This window comes from Protopterus annectens, chromosome 2.part0, assembly GCF_019279795.1.
Source record: "Protopterus annectens isolate FY-2018-M chromosome 2.part0, PAN1.0, whole genome shotgun sequence".
Taxonomy (NCBI): domain Eukaryota; kingdom Metazoa; phylum Chordata; order Ceratodontiformes; family Protopteridae; genus Protopterus; species Protopterus annectens.
The window spans coordinates 1396098442-1396110861 of record NC_056728.1 but is presented as its reverse complement, the minus strand read 5'-3'; positions in this window follow the sequence as shown (position 1 = coordinate 1396110861).

Genomic DNA, 12420 nt, shown 5'->3' with positions numbered 1-12420 from the left:
AAGACAGCAGTACTCTTCTGAGCACCCTTGTCAATCCACCTGTGTGGGACCTCACCAGCTTTCTGGCTATGGCCAGTGCCTACACTCACTAATGCCATAGTTGCCACACTGGCCTGTTAAGTGTCTCCACCATCTGATTGTCCCATATATGAGGCCTGTGGGGACTGGGTATGTGTGGTCATACTGACTGTGTGGGTGACAATGGGGCACAAGAGGGATGTCAACCTCTGGGACAGATTCAACCCCCAACAACCCCACCTGGGCCTCACTGTGGCCACCATCATCATCAGAGTCCAAAAAGACACTGGCATCAGGTGGTGCAGGGGAGAGACCCCAACCCCCCTTCACCTGTGGAAACCAAGATAAAAGAAGTACATTTTTACATGCATTATTATGTATGGAAAATCCACAAAGAGTCATAATAATTAGGATCCGCAACCGCATTACCACTCTCACATCCTCTCATCTCCACTTTCATGCACAGCAGACTTCCTCACAACATACATATTCAACTCAAGGCCTTTATAACAAGCACATCAGCTAAAGCATGTGACACTTGCCAGTACACTGTATCTTTTAGGTAAGCAATATGATACTATACCTGAAAACATAGCATATAAAACCTAGTACACCAATCTTAACAAGTATATACAAAGACAAGTTTCAATGCCTAAGGTATGTACCATCGACCTTTTGTTATGTAAAAGATGTGTCAGATTAACTGACTCATGTACACCAGGAGGCTTAGTCACTCTGAACTATAACTGCAAAAGTGTTTCTGCTTGTTCAACTACACTCCTGTGATTACCCATTCTAGAAAACTTAGATAACTGTTCCAGACTGGAACATACAAACATTTTACACTGGTTATACACAACATTACCTGTACTTCTGGTATTATCCTGGACCTCACCCTTAATAGGGTATGTATGTTCCATAACAAAACAGTATCAAGCTTACCAGAAGCAGGACAATAGCCTTGGACAACTCCTGACGCACCTGTAAAAAGGTGAGGGTGAGGTAATTTCAGTACCACCGCATGTTGCAGCACAACAAGGCAATACCTGCGTATATCTCATATGTGCAATAGCTACTGTGTAACTTGATGCATTTCTGACATTCTGAGTATGAGTGTACAACTGAGCTAAACCCCTCCACCAAAGCACATAGACCTGACATCCACATAAAGGTATGTACAGCCTGACAGAATGACAGCTGCAGTACTACAATGGTGATCACAGTAAGCTTATCTGCACACTTCTCTGCTGTGGACACTGCGGCACCCACTTCCATGATGTATGGTGTGATGGATGCCAGAGAGCTGTTGTGTGTCTCTAGTTTCACTAGGAATTTAAATAGAGCTGTGTGTACCACAGACTGCAGCTGCTGCTAAAGGTAATAGACATAGACAGTGAGTGTGAAGACTTTGGAGGACAACAAGCTGTGAGTGTATGTGTGTCAGCTGTGTCAGCCTTGTTGTAGAGGCAGAGCTAGGGTGAGAGGACCCCTGACACTCCAATTACAGCTTGTGTTTAAGGTATGTATGTTAGGTAACTGTGTCAATCACAGAGTACTAGGCGACATAGGATAATGCTATATGGATATGTGATGTGTGTCCCTACCTACAGGCCTATGACTTAGCAGTGAAAAGCAGTTATTTACTTTGTAATGCTTTGTGAGGATAATGAGTGCATGAGTCATTCATTAATTGCTGTCTTCATAATAATGTAATTGAAATGCAAAGCAACACTGGTTTTGAACCCAGGACTGTGTGTGCCAAAATGTACTGTATGCAAGACATTTAACAGACTGAGCTACTAAGTCACTGCTACAGTGGGTTTATTTGCAAGATATATGTGCACACACAGGTTATGATACATTTAATACATCCATCAGTATGTGATTGGCTTTATATGGATGTATTTCTGCACCAGAGTCCCAGCTGATTATGTATTTTGCCATGAATGCCTTAGCAGGTGACTTTCTACATGCAGTTGATAAAAGGGCACATTAGCCTGCTATCTCAGGACTCAGTTACATCCATTATCATGTCTTTAGCTGTCTAGTGGCATCCTATTGCTGCAGAGTCCAAGGTACACTCCCATATTTTACATTACGTTTTATTCCAGTTTGGGTGGCGAGGCACACAGCTCTGCTGAAACACACCTAATGACTGTAATTGGCAATTATTATGTTTTGTTTAAACCACCTGTTTTAGTTAAGAGTTGCGTGGTGTGGTGGGTTAATGCAGTGTGCTGTAGATGTGATGGGCACAGGCTCAAAACATGGCAGAGGTGTTTATTTTGTACGTGTCTTATAATATTAGACACACATACAGTAATTGTAGATGTATTTAGCTGAGCTTAGCAAAACTGCACAGCACTGCTTGTCACACAGCTCTGTGCTAATAAAGTAAAAAGAAAAGGAAAAAAACAGAGATAGGAAAGTGGTGAAATGGGGGCAAGCAGAGGAGAAAACATAGTGAAAGGCAGGTTGGGATGTGCAGGAAGGGCGTAGGAAAGAACCATAGCTATCCATTTCATGTACAGCAACAACTGTGTACTTTGACAGAATTTGTAGATGAATTTGAATTCTAAAATCCCAGAGAGGGTTGAGGACAACATAACTGCATTGTCAAGCCAATTGGAATGAATTATGTTTGTCCAATGGACACATGTGCAAAATGGAGAGCTATGTAAGAGGTGATATATATTTTTTGGGACAGTTGCCCACTTTATTTTTTTTTTTCAGGTGAGAGTGGAATGTTGGGGAAGGGACATAGGTACATATGGGGGAGGTAAGTTTGCTAGATGAGGATGCATTTGCAAACAGACAAGACAGACAAGACAGCAGACAGGTGTGGTATGAGACATGAGCAGGGTGAACATTTTGGATAGGGAGGATGTGTGGAATCCAAGTCCCAAGTATCTCCAGACAGCAGCAGTGTGACTCATGTCCCCACCATGGGACTGTTAACACTGTTCCATCACTGCCCCAAGAGTGGATGTGCTTAAGGCTGGGCACCAGGGCAAAGCTGCCCCACCAGGGTGGCCAGCATGCCCTCAATTGGCACAGGCTGTGGTCATAGCCTCGGTGGACTATCCTATGCACCAAGACTGACAGCTCTGCATGGGTGACAACACCCCCTCTGCCACTACTGCTAGAGGGGGACTAGGTTGTGTTCCCTAGGGCGGTACTACCCAACACCACAGGTAGTACAGGGGTAGCAGAAGGGCACCACCAATCTGGGTCTCAGATATGCTGAGACCCAGTGCCACATTCAGTTGAGGCAAGGTAGGGGGATCAGCTGGAATCAGCCTACCTTGATGTGCTGTGGGAAATGAGGTATATCAATACATTATGGTTAGCAATAACCAAACCAATGTTAGTATTAACAGAACTGAACATCATATTTATTCATCCAACTATATATTAAAGTTTAACAAGTGCAACACAATATTAAGTAACAAAACAGTTAGTATGGTAACAGTATGCCAGTAAAAAGTAAACCATAGGGCCAATAAAATAGTTAGTTTAACAAATATGTTAATACTGCATCATAATAAAACATAACAATAATCAACCACATTTTCCAGTATATCGTTAGTTTAACAAAAAAAGTTATTATTAAGTCATAATAAAACATATCAATAATGAAACACATTTTTCCAAAATATAGTTAGTGTAACAAAATATGTTAATATTAAAATCATAATAATAAATAACAGTAATAAATAATTGAACATATGGAGTGGGGACAGAGAGAAAAATTCCATTACTGACATTGCAGATTAAATCCCTAAATACACTGAAATATATACTCTACATGTGTGTAGTGTCAGGTTTGAGTACAGTAACTACACTTCTCCTATAACTGATGTAGCATGCACATACCTCTCAGGCTGTTAGCATAGGTCAGTATGGGCCAAGCAGTAACAAATGTAGGTACACCACTACACAGAACAGTTTCAGATAATGTGGACTTACATAACTACTCAGGTGTTATGTAAATGGATTTGGTAATACATTGCATTCCAGGTAATAATTTATCTTCTGATTCCAGGTAATAATTGATCTTCAAATCATGTAACAGATGGATTATTCCATTTTAATTACATTGTGAGAAATTGTGACACTTGAGAAGCATGTTTATGTACAGTAAATAAAGTAGACAGCCGCCATGCCTTAGTTGGCAGGCATGGGAGTAGAACCCAATAGCTGTGACTGCAGGGGACATCTGCAAATAATGTAATAACTGACTGCAGAACTTAATATAGACATGCAAGGGATAAAGCCATATTGGGATTACACAGCTTTATTTATGACTCAACAATACTGATGAACACATTCTTGGTATTGATGTTAACATTCTGTGAAATCTAAACACACTATTTGCTCATAATATGGGCCACCTCACCCATATATTTTTGTGTTTCTGGTGAGAGAAAAAATGCGAGCATTATGTGACTGATACAGAAAATGTAATGCTATATACCAGTGGATTCAAACCCTGGACTGTGTGGCACAATGTGCTGCATATAAAGCATTTAACAGACTAAGCTACTGGTGACTGTTCAGTGACTGATACTTGCCTGGAGATCATCTGTGAATTGAGCAATACAAGTTATAGGACATTCCTCTAGCATTCTAGTACTATTGCAGTGTTATAGTAGACAGCAGTGACATTAGAACACACATATGGAATACAACCATACTGCATATATGAAAAATCTGTAGTTTAGAATCAACAATGCTAGCAAGCACATTTTATTGTTATTGGTTTGAAATATCTGTGATGTCCACACACAATATCTGCCCATGGACTAGGCTACTTTACCCATATATGTTTAAAACCTGATGACTGAGGAAGAGCGAGCATTATGTGACTGATTTTGGCATGGAGACAGCCTTGGACAGTACTATGGATTGAGTAATACAGTTTGCAGACCATTAGATTTGCTGGCTACAGCTATTACAGTGTTACACTTGACTGTAGCAACCATACCCTAGACAATCAATGCATACAGGTCTACTGCAATGGTTTTGACAAAACACAATTCTGATGAACAACATTTTGCTTACTGTTATTGATATTGCTAATGCTTCATTGAAACAGTTCTTATTGTTCATTTATTGCAGTACAGCTCTACAACTCTAATTTCTCATTTATTGCAGTACAGTTCTACATGCCTATTTATTGCAGTACAGTTTTTTCTTGTGTATACTACGATGCAGTAAATGCTTTACCCTTTCTTGCTTATTGCACTACAATTGGCATACTAAATCTGTACTTACCATGCTCACAGAGCAACCTGGCCAGGAGCCTGGCATGGGACTCGACATTGCGAGCCCTCTCAGCTGCAGCTGTTGGGAGAGAAGCACAGCATAATGCATACCTGTTTTGCAGACCTTTAGCTTACATTTTGGTTAGACAAAGAAAGACATACTTACACACTTGTGGAGCATTCCCATCTCTAGTTTCTTGACACAGGTGTCCAGGGTTCCCCTCTTACTCCTTTCATGTCATCAAAATAGTGATGACACTGCTCTCCTGTGTGGGGGATACCAGTAACACTGGTGAGTTCCCTGGCCAAATGGTCCCAGGCCTCCACCATAGACTCTGAGCCCTTGAATCCACCCTGTATCAACCGGGGGTTCATGTTTTTTAATAAGGAGTCCAACCATGACTCTGGACTCCTGAATGCCCCACTGCTGCATCCAAAAGCACACAACTTCAACAACACCATCAGTCTTGCCAACAGCTGAATGAACTTCAATGACTTTTGCAGAATTCCCACTTATTGGGCTTAATATAGGCTGTTTTCCTGCTGTTACACATCATTCAGCAAAATTAAAAAAGTGCTGTGTTGCTTAGCAGTGCAAAAATCAGCTGAGCAAAGCCAAGCAGTGCAAAAACTTGCAGAACCATGGTTTTAGCTAGGCTTAGCACTCCACAATCATTGGTAGCCATTAGCATGTCTATGCACTGCTTAACATAGTTGAGCCATGCTTAGCAAAGAACATCACTGCCAAAATTCACAATAGTGTAATGAAATTAAAGAAAAAATAGCACATTCATTTGCAGCCATATGCTGCCTGTTATGGACTTGAATGCAGGACCTACTACACATAAGACTGTATCTCTACCCATGGAGCTAGTTGGATGTTATAAACACTAGTATGCCTTCACATATACAACTAGGCTACCTGTTAGCATTGCTGAGCTCTGTGCCACACTGCATAAACACACTTAAACACACCTATAAATAAATAACTAATTACATCCAGTTTCTATTTTTAGATGACTGGCAGGTGTCTGCCATGTATGTGTGAGCTCCGTTCTGCTCTGCTGTGCTACGCATCGTGCAAACATACATGACAAAAAATACTTTAATTATGACAATTAATGACACCCAGTTTCTATTTTTAGATGTCTGCCAAATGTCAGCTGTCTATATGTGAGCACAGCATGGCATTGCGGTGCTCCGCACCATGCCGCACAAACATGTAGTTAAAAAAAATTATAAAAATATAAAAAAAACAAACACATCAAACAAATGACTTATTAGACACTTGACACACTTCACAACATTACAACAGTGGTGGGGAGCATTACAGGGTGCCTCACACTCATCTGTAGACATGCGTAGCCACTACACCTCTCCCTACACGGATTCAATATCCATGTTCCTCAGTTCTACCTCGACAGCCCACCATCATTAATATGCATGGTGCGCTGCCAAGGGGGAACCATGGCCATGTACATGGATACATTCCATGTAAACTCTACACTGTGCTTACATGGATTTTATTAAATCCTGGGGACAGTTTTAAATGGATTTTATAATTCTCAATAAAACACAGTAAATATTAATTTTTGCCAGCAACTTCTAACACCTTATTACTCAATCATTGAAGGTGTCTAGACACAATCTGCAACATTTTGTTCATCCACCTGTGAGCTTTTATATGTGGTGAAACAGTTTTGTTATCATTCCTTGTTGTCAAGATATTTGCAGAAAGATGAATAAATAGTATATCAAAAATATTTAATAGCGCTTTAGCTGTATTAGACAGAGGTCAATATAAATACAGTTGTGCTACCCATTGTATAAATAGTAAGATGAAAATTTCCAATAGCTTGTTTGTAACATTACTTTAAATAAGTAATATAAATATGAACAGACACTATTAGATGCCTAGTGTCCTCACAGGGATGATCTTAGAGAAGTGCCTGGAGGTGTCACTAGAGTTTAATAACACTTTGCACCAGTTCTGTACCTCTAATAGAATAGATTCATACATATTGATAAGTTCATTAGATTAGGGACTTCATTGGTATAGTAACTGCTGCAGCTTTAGGCTCAGGCCTCACAGATGTGGAATAACAAGCATCTATCAGTGCTTACTCACAAAGGATTGTACTCAGAGGCTGTAGCAAGACTTACGGTTTAAGTATCAGACTTACTGTTGTAAAGCAAACTCAGAACATTCAAGTATCACAAATTTGCATGATATCTTGGATTTCAATGAATTTATATTGGATTGTATACATATATTTAATCCATTCTTCAAACCAGTTCTAAAAATTACAGATGCCAATATGTACATAAAAGAAATGTATCTTGTAATAACTCTCTGTTGTCATTTCACACTTTTCCATTCCTGCTTGTCCCTTTCCTGGTGTTAGTAGTCAAGAATTAAAAAAGCAGTACTGCTGTGTCAGTTCTGTTGGTATACAGGAATAATGCCAAAGCTATCTACACTTCTCAACTGTCAAGAATTTTGCAGAATGTCCAGAATTTTTGACACATATTTTTGGTATGTTCCACATAAAATTTGATGTTTTATGGCAAATCAATGACTACTGAAGTCACAAAATAATGACAGGTATTTAAGTTTCAGACTTCATATCATTTAGGATGCATTCTAATGTGAGATATGTTATTCTAGCAACATTCAAAGTTTATAAAAGCAGTATTTAAAATCTATCCCTATTCTTGAGCCTCCCCTTCCCATCATTATTGGCTTTGCACATATTTTTTGGACTAAGAAGGTGAAAGGTATGGATATGACCTAGATGACCCTGGTTTAATTAGTGGCACGAGCACCTACAAGGTCTGGAAGGGGTGAAAAATTGACATGGCTGTCTTGGATTGAGAGGTGAATTAGGGCCAGTCAATGCCAGAATCCTTCAGATGAGGAGAGACAAAGCAAGGACTGACATAAGGTGGACATTTAGCCATCACATTGTGTCTACCTTATCCTTCATTGTGGGTTCATAGGGCCACATACATAGAGGAGGAAGCCATAATGGCCCCTATTGTGATACTAGTCACATGTCACCCTCCCCTTGAGGGAATAATAAGGGGCTATGTTATACATCTCAATTACCAGAATACTGTTGAGGGCACAAACCACCCCCATAGTTACCAAGATGAGAGGTTCATGGCTTTATATTAAGTCAGTGATATGTCAGCTATTATAGGCTTAGCCAACAATGCCATAGAAGAAGAATCCTAGAAGGTGGGAAAATAGCTCCAAAGATGATGGCAGATGGTAAAGGTTAATTTGAGAGATAGAGACAGAATATTTTCAGCTTGAGAATATTTTCAGTTTGGAGTATGCTACAAGGAAGAGAAATATGAAGACGCTGGAGAAAAGGGAGGAAACATTAATCAGAGAGTGAACAGGGGGACTGAAATATAATAATGTTTAGTTTGACATAGTAAGAAGTTTGTAGCTGGCAAATCTTGAGTTGAACTCATTGGATCCTATCAATTCATCTAATTTAAGTTTGAATGTTTCTAGGCTTTATGATGTCTAATATATAAGGGGAGTTTGTTCTATAGGTGAGGGAGGTGCTGCATTATGAATTTGTCTCCAAATTGGGATATGAGGATATATCTCTGGAATGGATATTGATGGAGGAGGTTTTCATTTTGAAGAAAAGGAGTCACATGCTGTAGGTGACACAAAGCCAGCACTAACCCCTAAATGCTGCAGCAATGACACTATGACCTTCTCATTGAGCCACACTCATATGTTCCCTCTGGAATGTTCTTGCCTGACTGCTGGGGATACTCAGTGTTGAGGAATGAATGGGCTGAAGTCCAATTGAAGAGTCCTGATGGTGCACAGGAACTGAAGCAAAAAAACAGGGCAAAGAGTATATAGGGGAAAAAAGCATCAGTGTATGCACTGTTGATAGATTAACATGGATTTTATAAGCACAAGATAGCAATGTTTTTAAATCCTAAAACTACATGCCATTTTTGGGATATTGTTAAGGAAGCTGATAATTGCTTGTTTCACACAAGACACTGATGATCTGTATACGTTATGTATAGAACTACTTTATAGGACTGTAATACTGCAGCTGCAAATCTTGGTACTAGTAAATAAACAAAATCCAGAAATGGTTGTATGCATTTTTTGTATAACTCCTTAACACTGGGTCAGAGAGGGTCCTAAAACTAAGGCAAATGTAAGCCATTTCTGAGATTTTTGCTTGTAATAGGTGTACTAATTTGTGCTGCTTGATTGATTATATATGACTTGGTGTCAGAGTCACAGTACGCAGTTATTTACCTTTAATATCAAATACACACTATCAAAGACCCATTGATTTTATCAGATATACTGAACTGACTAAGCATAAAAGAAAGACACAAATGTTCTCTCTAGGCAAAGTACTAGCTGAGCTGGTCTGGATTATCTTTTTATCTTTTGTCAGGTCTATGTTATAAAATCTAAAAATCAAAAGACTGAAAACCAAAATATCTAAAACTCAAAATAGCAAACATGGGAATCTGCCCCTTTTCCAATTTGTGCAATCTGAGAGTTGGTATATATATATATATATATATATATATATATATATATATATATATATATATATATATATATATATATATATATATATATATATATATAAAGGGTGTGTGGAGGCCGCAGAGGGCTTATTCCCCTGCATTAAAAATGTTTTTGATATTTTGAGTTTTATATATTTTGATTTTCAGTCTTTTGAACTTTCGATCTTAGGACATAGACCCCTTTTGTCACATATTTTGAACACTGCTCCTATATGTATCACACATTTTGCTGAAGAAATGTTGAGAGATCTCTTGTCAGTAAAATGTTAGTCAGGTCCAAGTATTATCAGAAATGCTCACACTTACTGTTAATTTCTTAACAATTAGTTAATCCCAATTGAAAATCAAACTGGAAATATTACTGTATTCATTATTTTGATTATCTATATATATATATATATATATATATATATATATATATATATATATATATATATATATATATATATATGGGTATAGGACTATTCACTGAAAGCACATTTCACTGAAACACATTTGACTGTGTACAATTCATTGAAAGCTCAAGTCACCGAAAACAAAATTCACTGAAACACATTTCACTGAAAGTTATATATGGCATTTTCCCCACTGTAGTGCAACCCTTGAGTTAGTATATATAGTAAGGGGGGTGTGGGGGACACCACCCCCCACATTGGGGGTGTGGAGGGCATAGCCCTCCACCTATTTTAAATATTTTGAACTATATACATGGATACTTGCAATTCCAATAAGTTACACTTTTCTGAACATAATATATATCCAAACTATGTGGGGGGCTATGCCCCCCGCACCCCCCAATGTGGGGGGTGGTGCCCCCATACCCCCACTTACTATATATACACTAACTCCAGGGTCACACTACAGTGGGGAAAAGGCCATATATAACTTTCAGTGAAATGTGTTTCAGTGAATTGTGTTTTCAGTGAATTGAGCTTTCAGTGATTTGTGCACAGTCATTTGACTTTCAGTGAAATGTGCTTTCAGTGAATAGTCCTAGACCCATATATATACATACACACACACACACACACACATATATATATATATATATATATATATATATATATATATATATATAGATATATATATATATATATATATATATATATATATATATATATATATATATATATATATATATATGGTTCTACCTGACATAGTCGAAACCACACAACACCGACAACCACATCACCGACACCACATATTAGACAGTCCATAAACACGAAACCACACAACCGACAACGAAATAACCGACGGTACACAAACACGAAACCCCATACACTGCACACACCACAATAACAATTAAAAACAAAACACATCCCCATTCCACAAACCACACACACAACACAAGCACACCAAAATCCTTACAAGCCCACACTAAACCTTACCCTAACCCTAAGGTCCGTCACTATCGCACACTTTACCTACCCGCTCCCTAACCCTAACTCATTTAACTCCCTTAACCGCCCCTATATCGCTTTCCTAACCCTAACTCACTTAACCCACCCCTATCGCTTCCCCCTATAACCCTAACTCACTTAACCCACCCCTATCGCTCCTAACCCTAACTCACTTAACCCACCCCTATCGCCTAACCCTAACTCACTTAACCCACCCTATCCCCACAGACCGTCAATCTCCACACTTACCTGCCTTCGCACCCTAACGTCCGGTCACTATCAAAGACCACACACAGCCTTTCCCATGTCGGCATCCTCGGCGTTGGTGTTGTCATCCGTCAGGTCGGTCTTCTGCATTGTCGATGTTCTGCCACTCAATTAGCGTCGGTCTTCTTCGATTTCGATCTTCTGGAGCTCCGGATTCCGATGTCGGTCTTCTGCGCTGTCGACGAAGTCAGGTAGAACCATATATATATATGTATTTTTTTTTGCATTACCCAGAATTGTTCATTTTTTTTATTCATATGTCTAAAATACTTTTCTACTTCTTTCTTCCATTCTGATATTATCTAACATTTATTTAAACTGGGGAAAAGAAAAAAAAGAAAATTGTTTTCTAAAACGCAATAAGCAAAATTCACCTTCAAGCTCTTCTTCTTTTTTCGGCTTTTCCCGGTTGGGGTCGCCACAGAGGATTACCTGTCCGCTCATGATTGGCAGTGGAGTTTTACGATGTCGAGTTGCCAGCACAGCACCCAACCTTCCACGGAAGGCACACACATGCATGCATGCATGCACTCATGCCTAGGTCCAGTTTAAGGTATCCATTCCACCTACAGCATGTCTCTGGGATGTGGGAGGAAACCGGAGCACCCGGAGGAAACCCACGCAACCACAGGGAGGACATGCAGACTCTGCACAGAAGGCACCCCAGCTGAGGATTGAACCAGAGAACCTCTTGCTGTGAGGAGGCAATGCTAACTACTGCACCACTGCGGCCACTCTACCATTCTAATGGTAATCAGTAAAAAAGAACTTCAGAAGCAAGTTTTCCTTGTAAGCGCCATCCACCTTAAAGAAATAGTCCATTGTAAGAACCACATACCCTGAAACAAGCTTCCTTTGTAAGCACCACTCACCAAAAA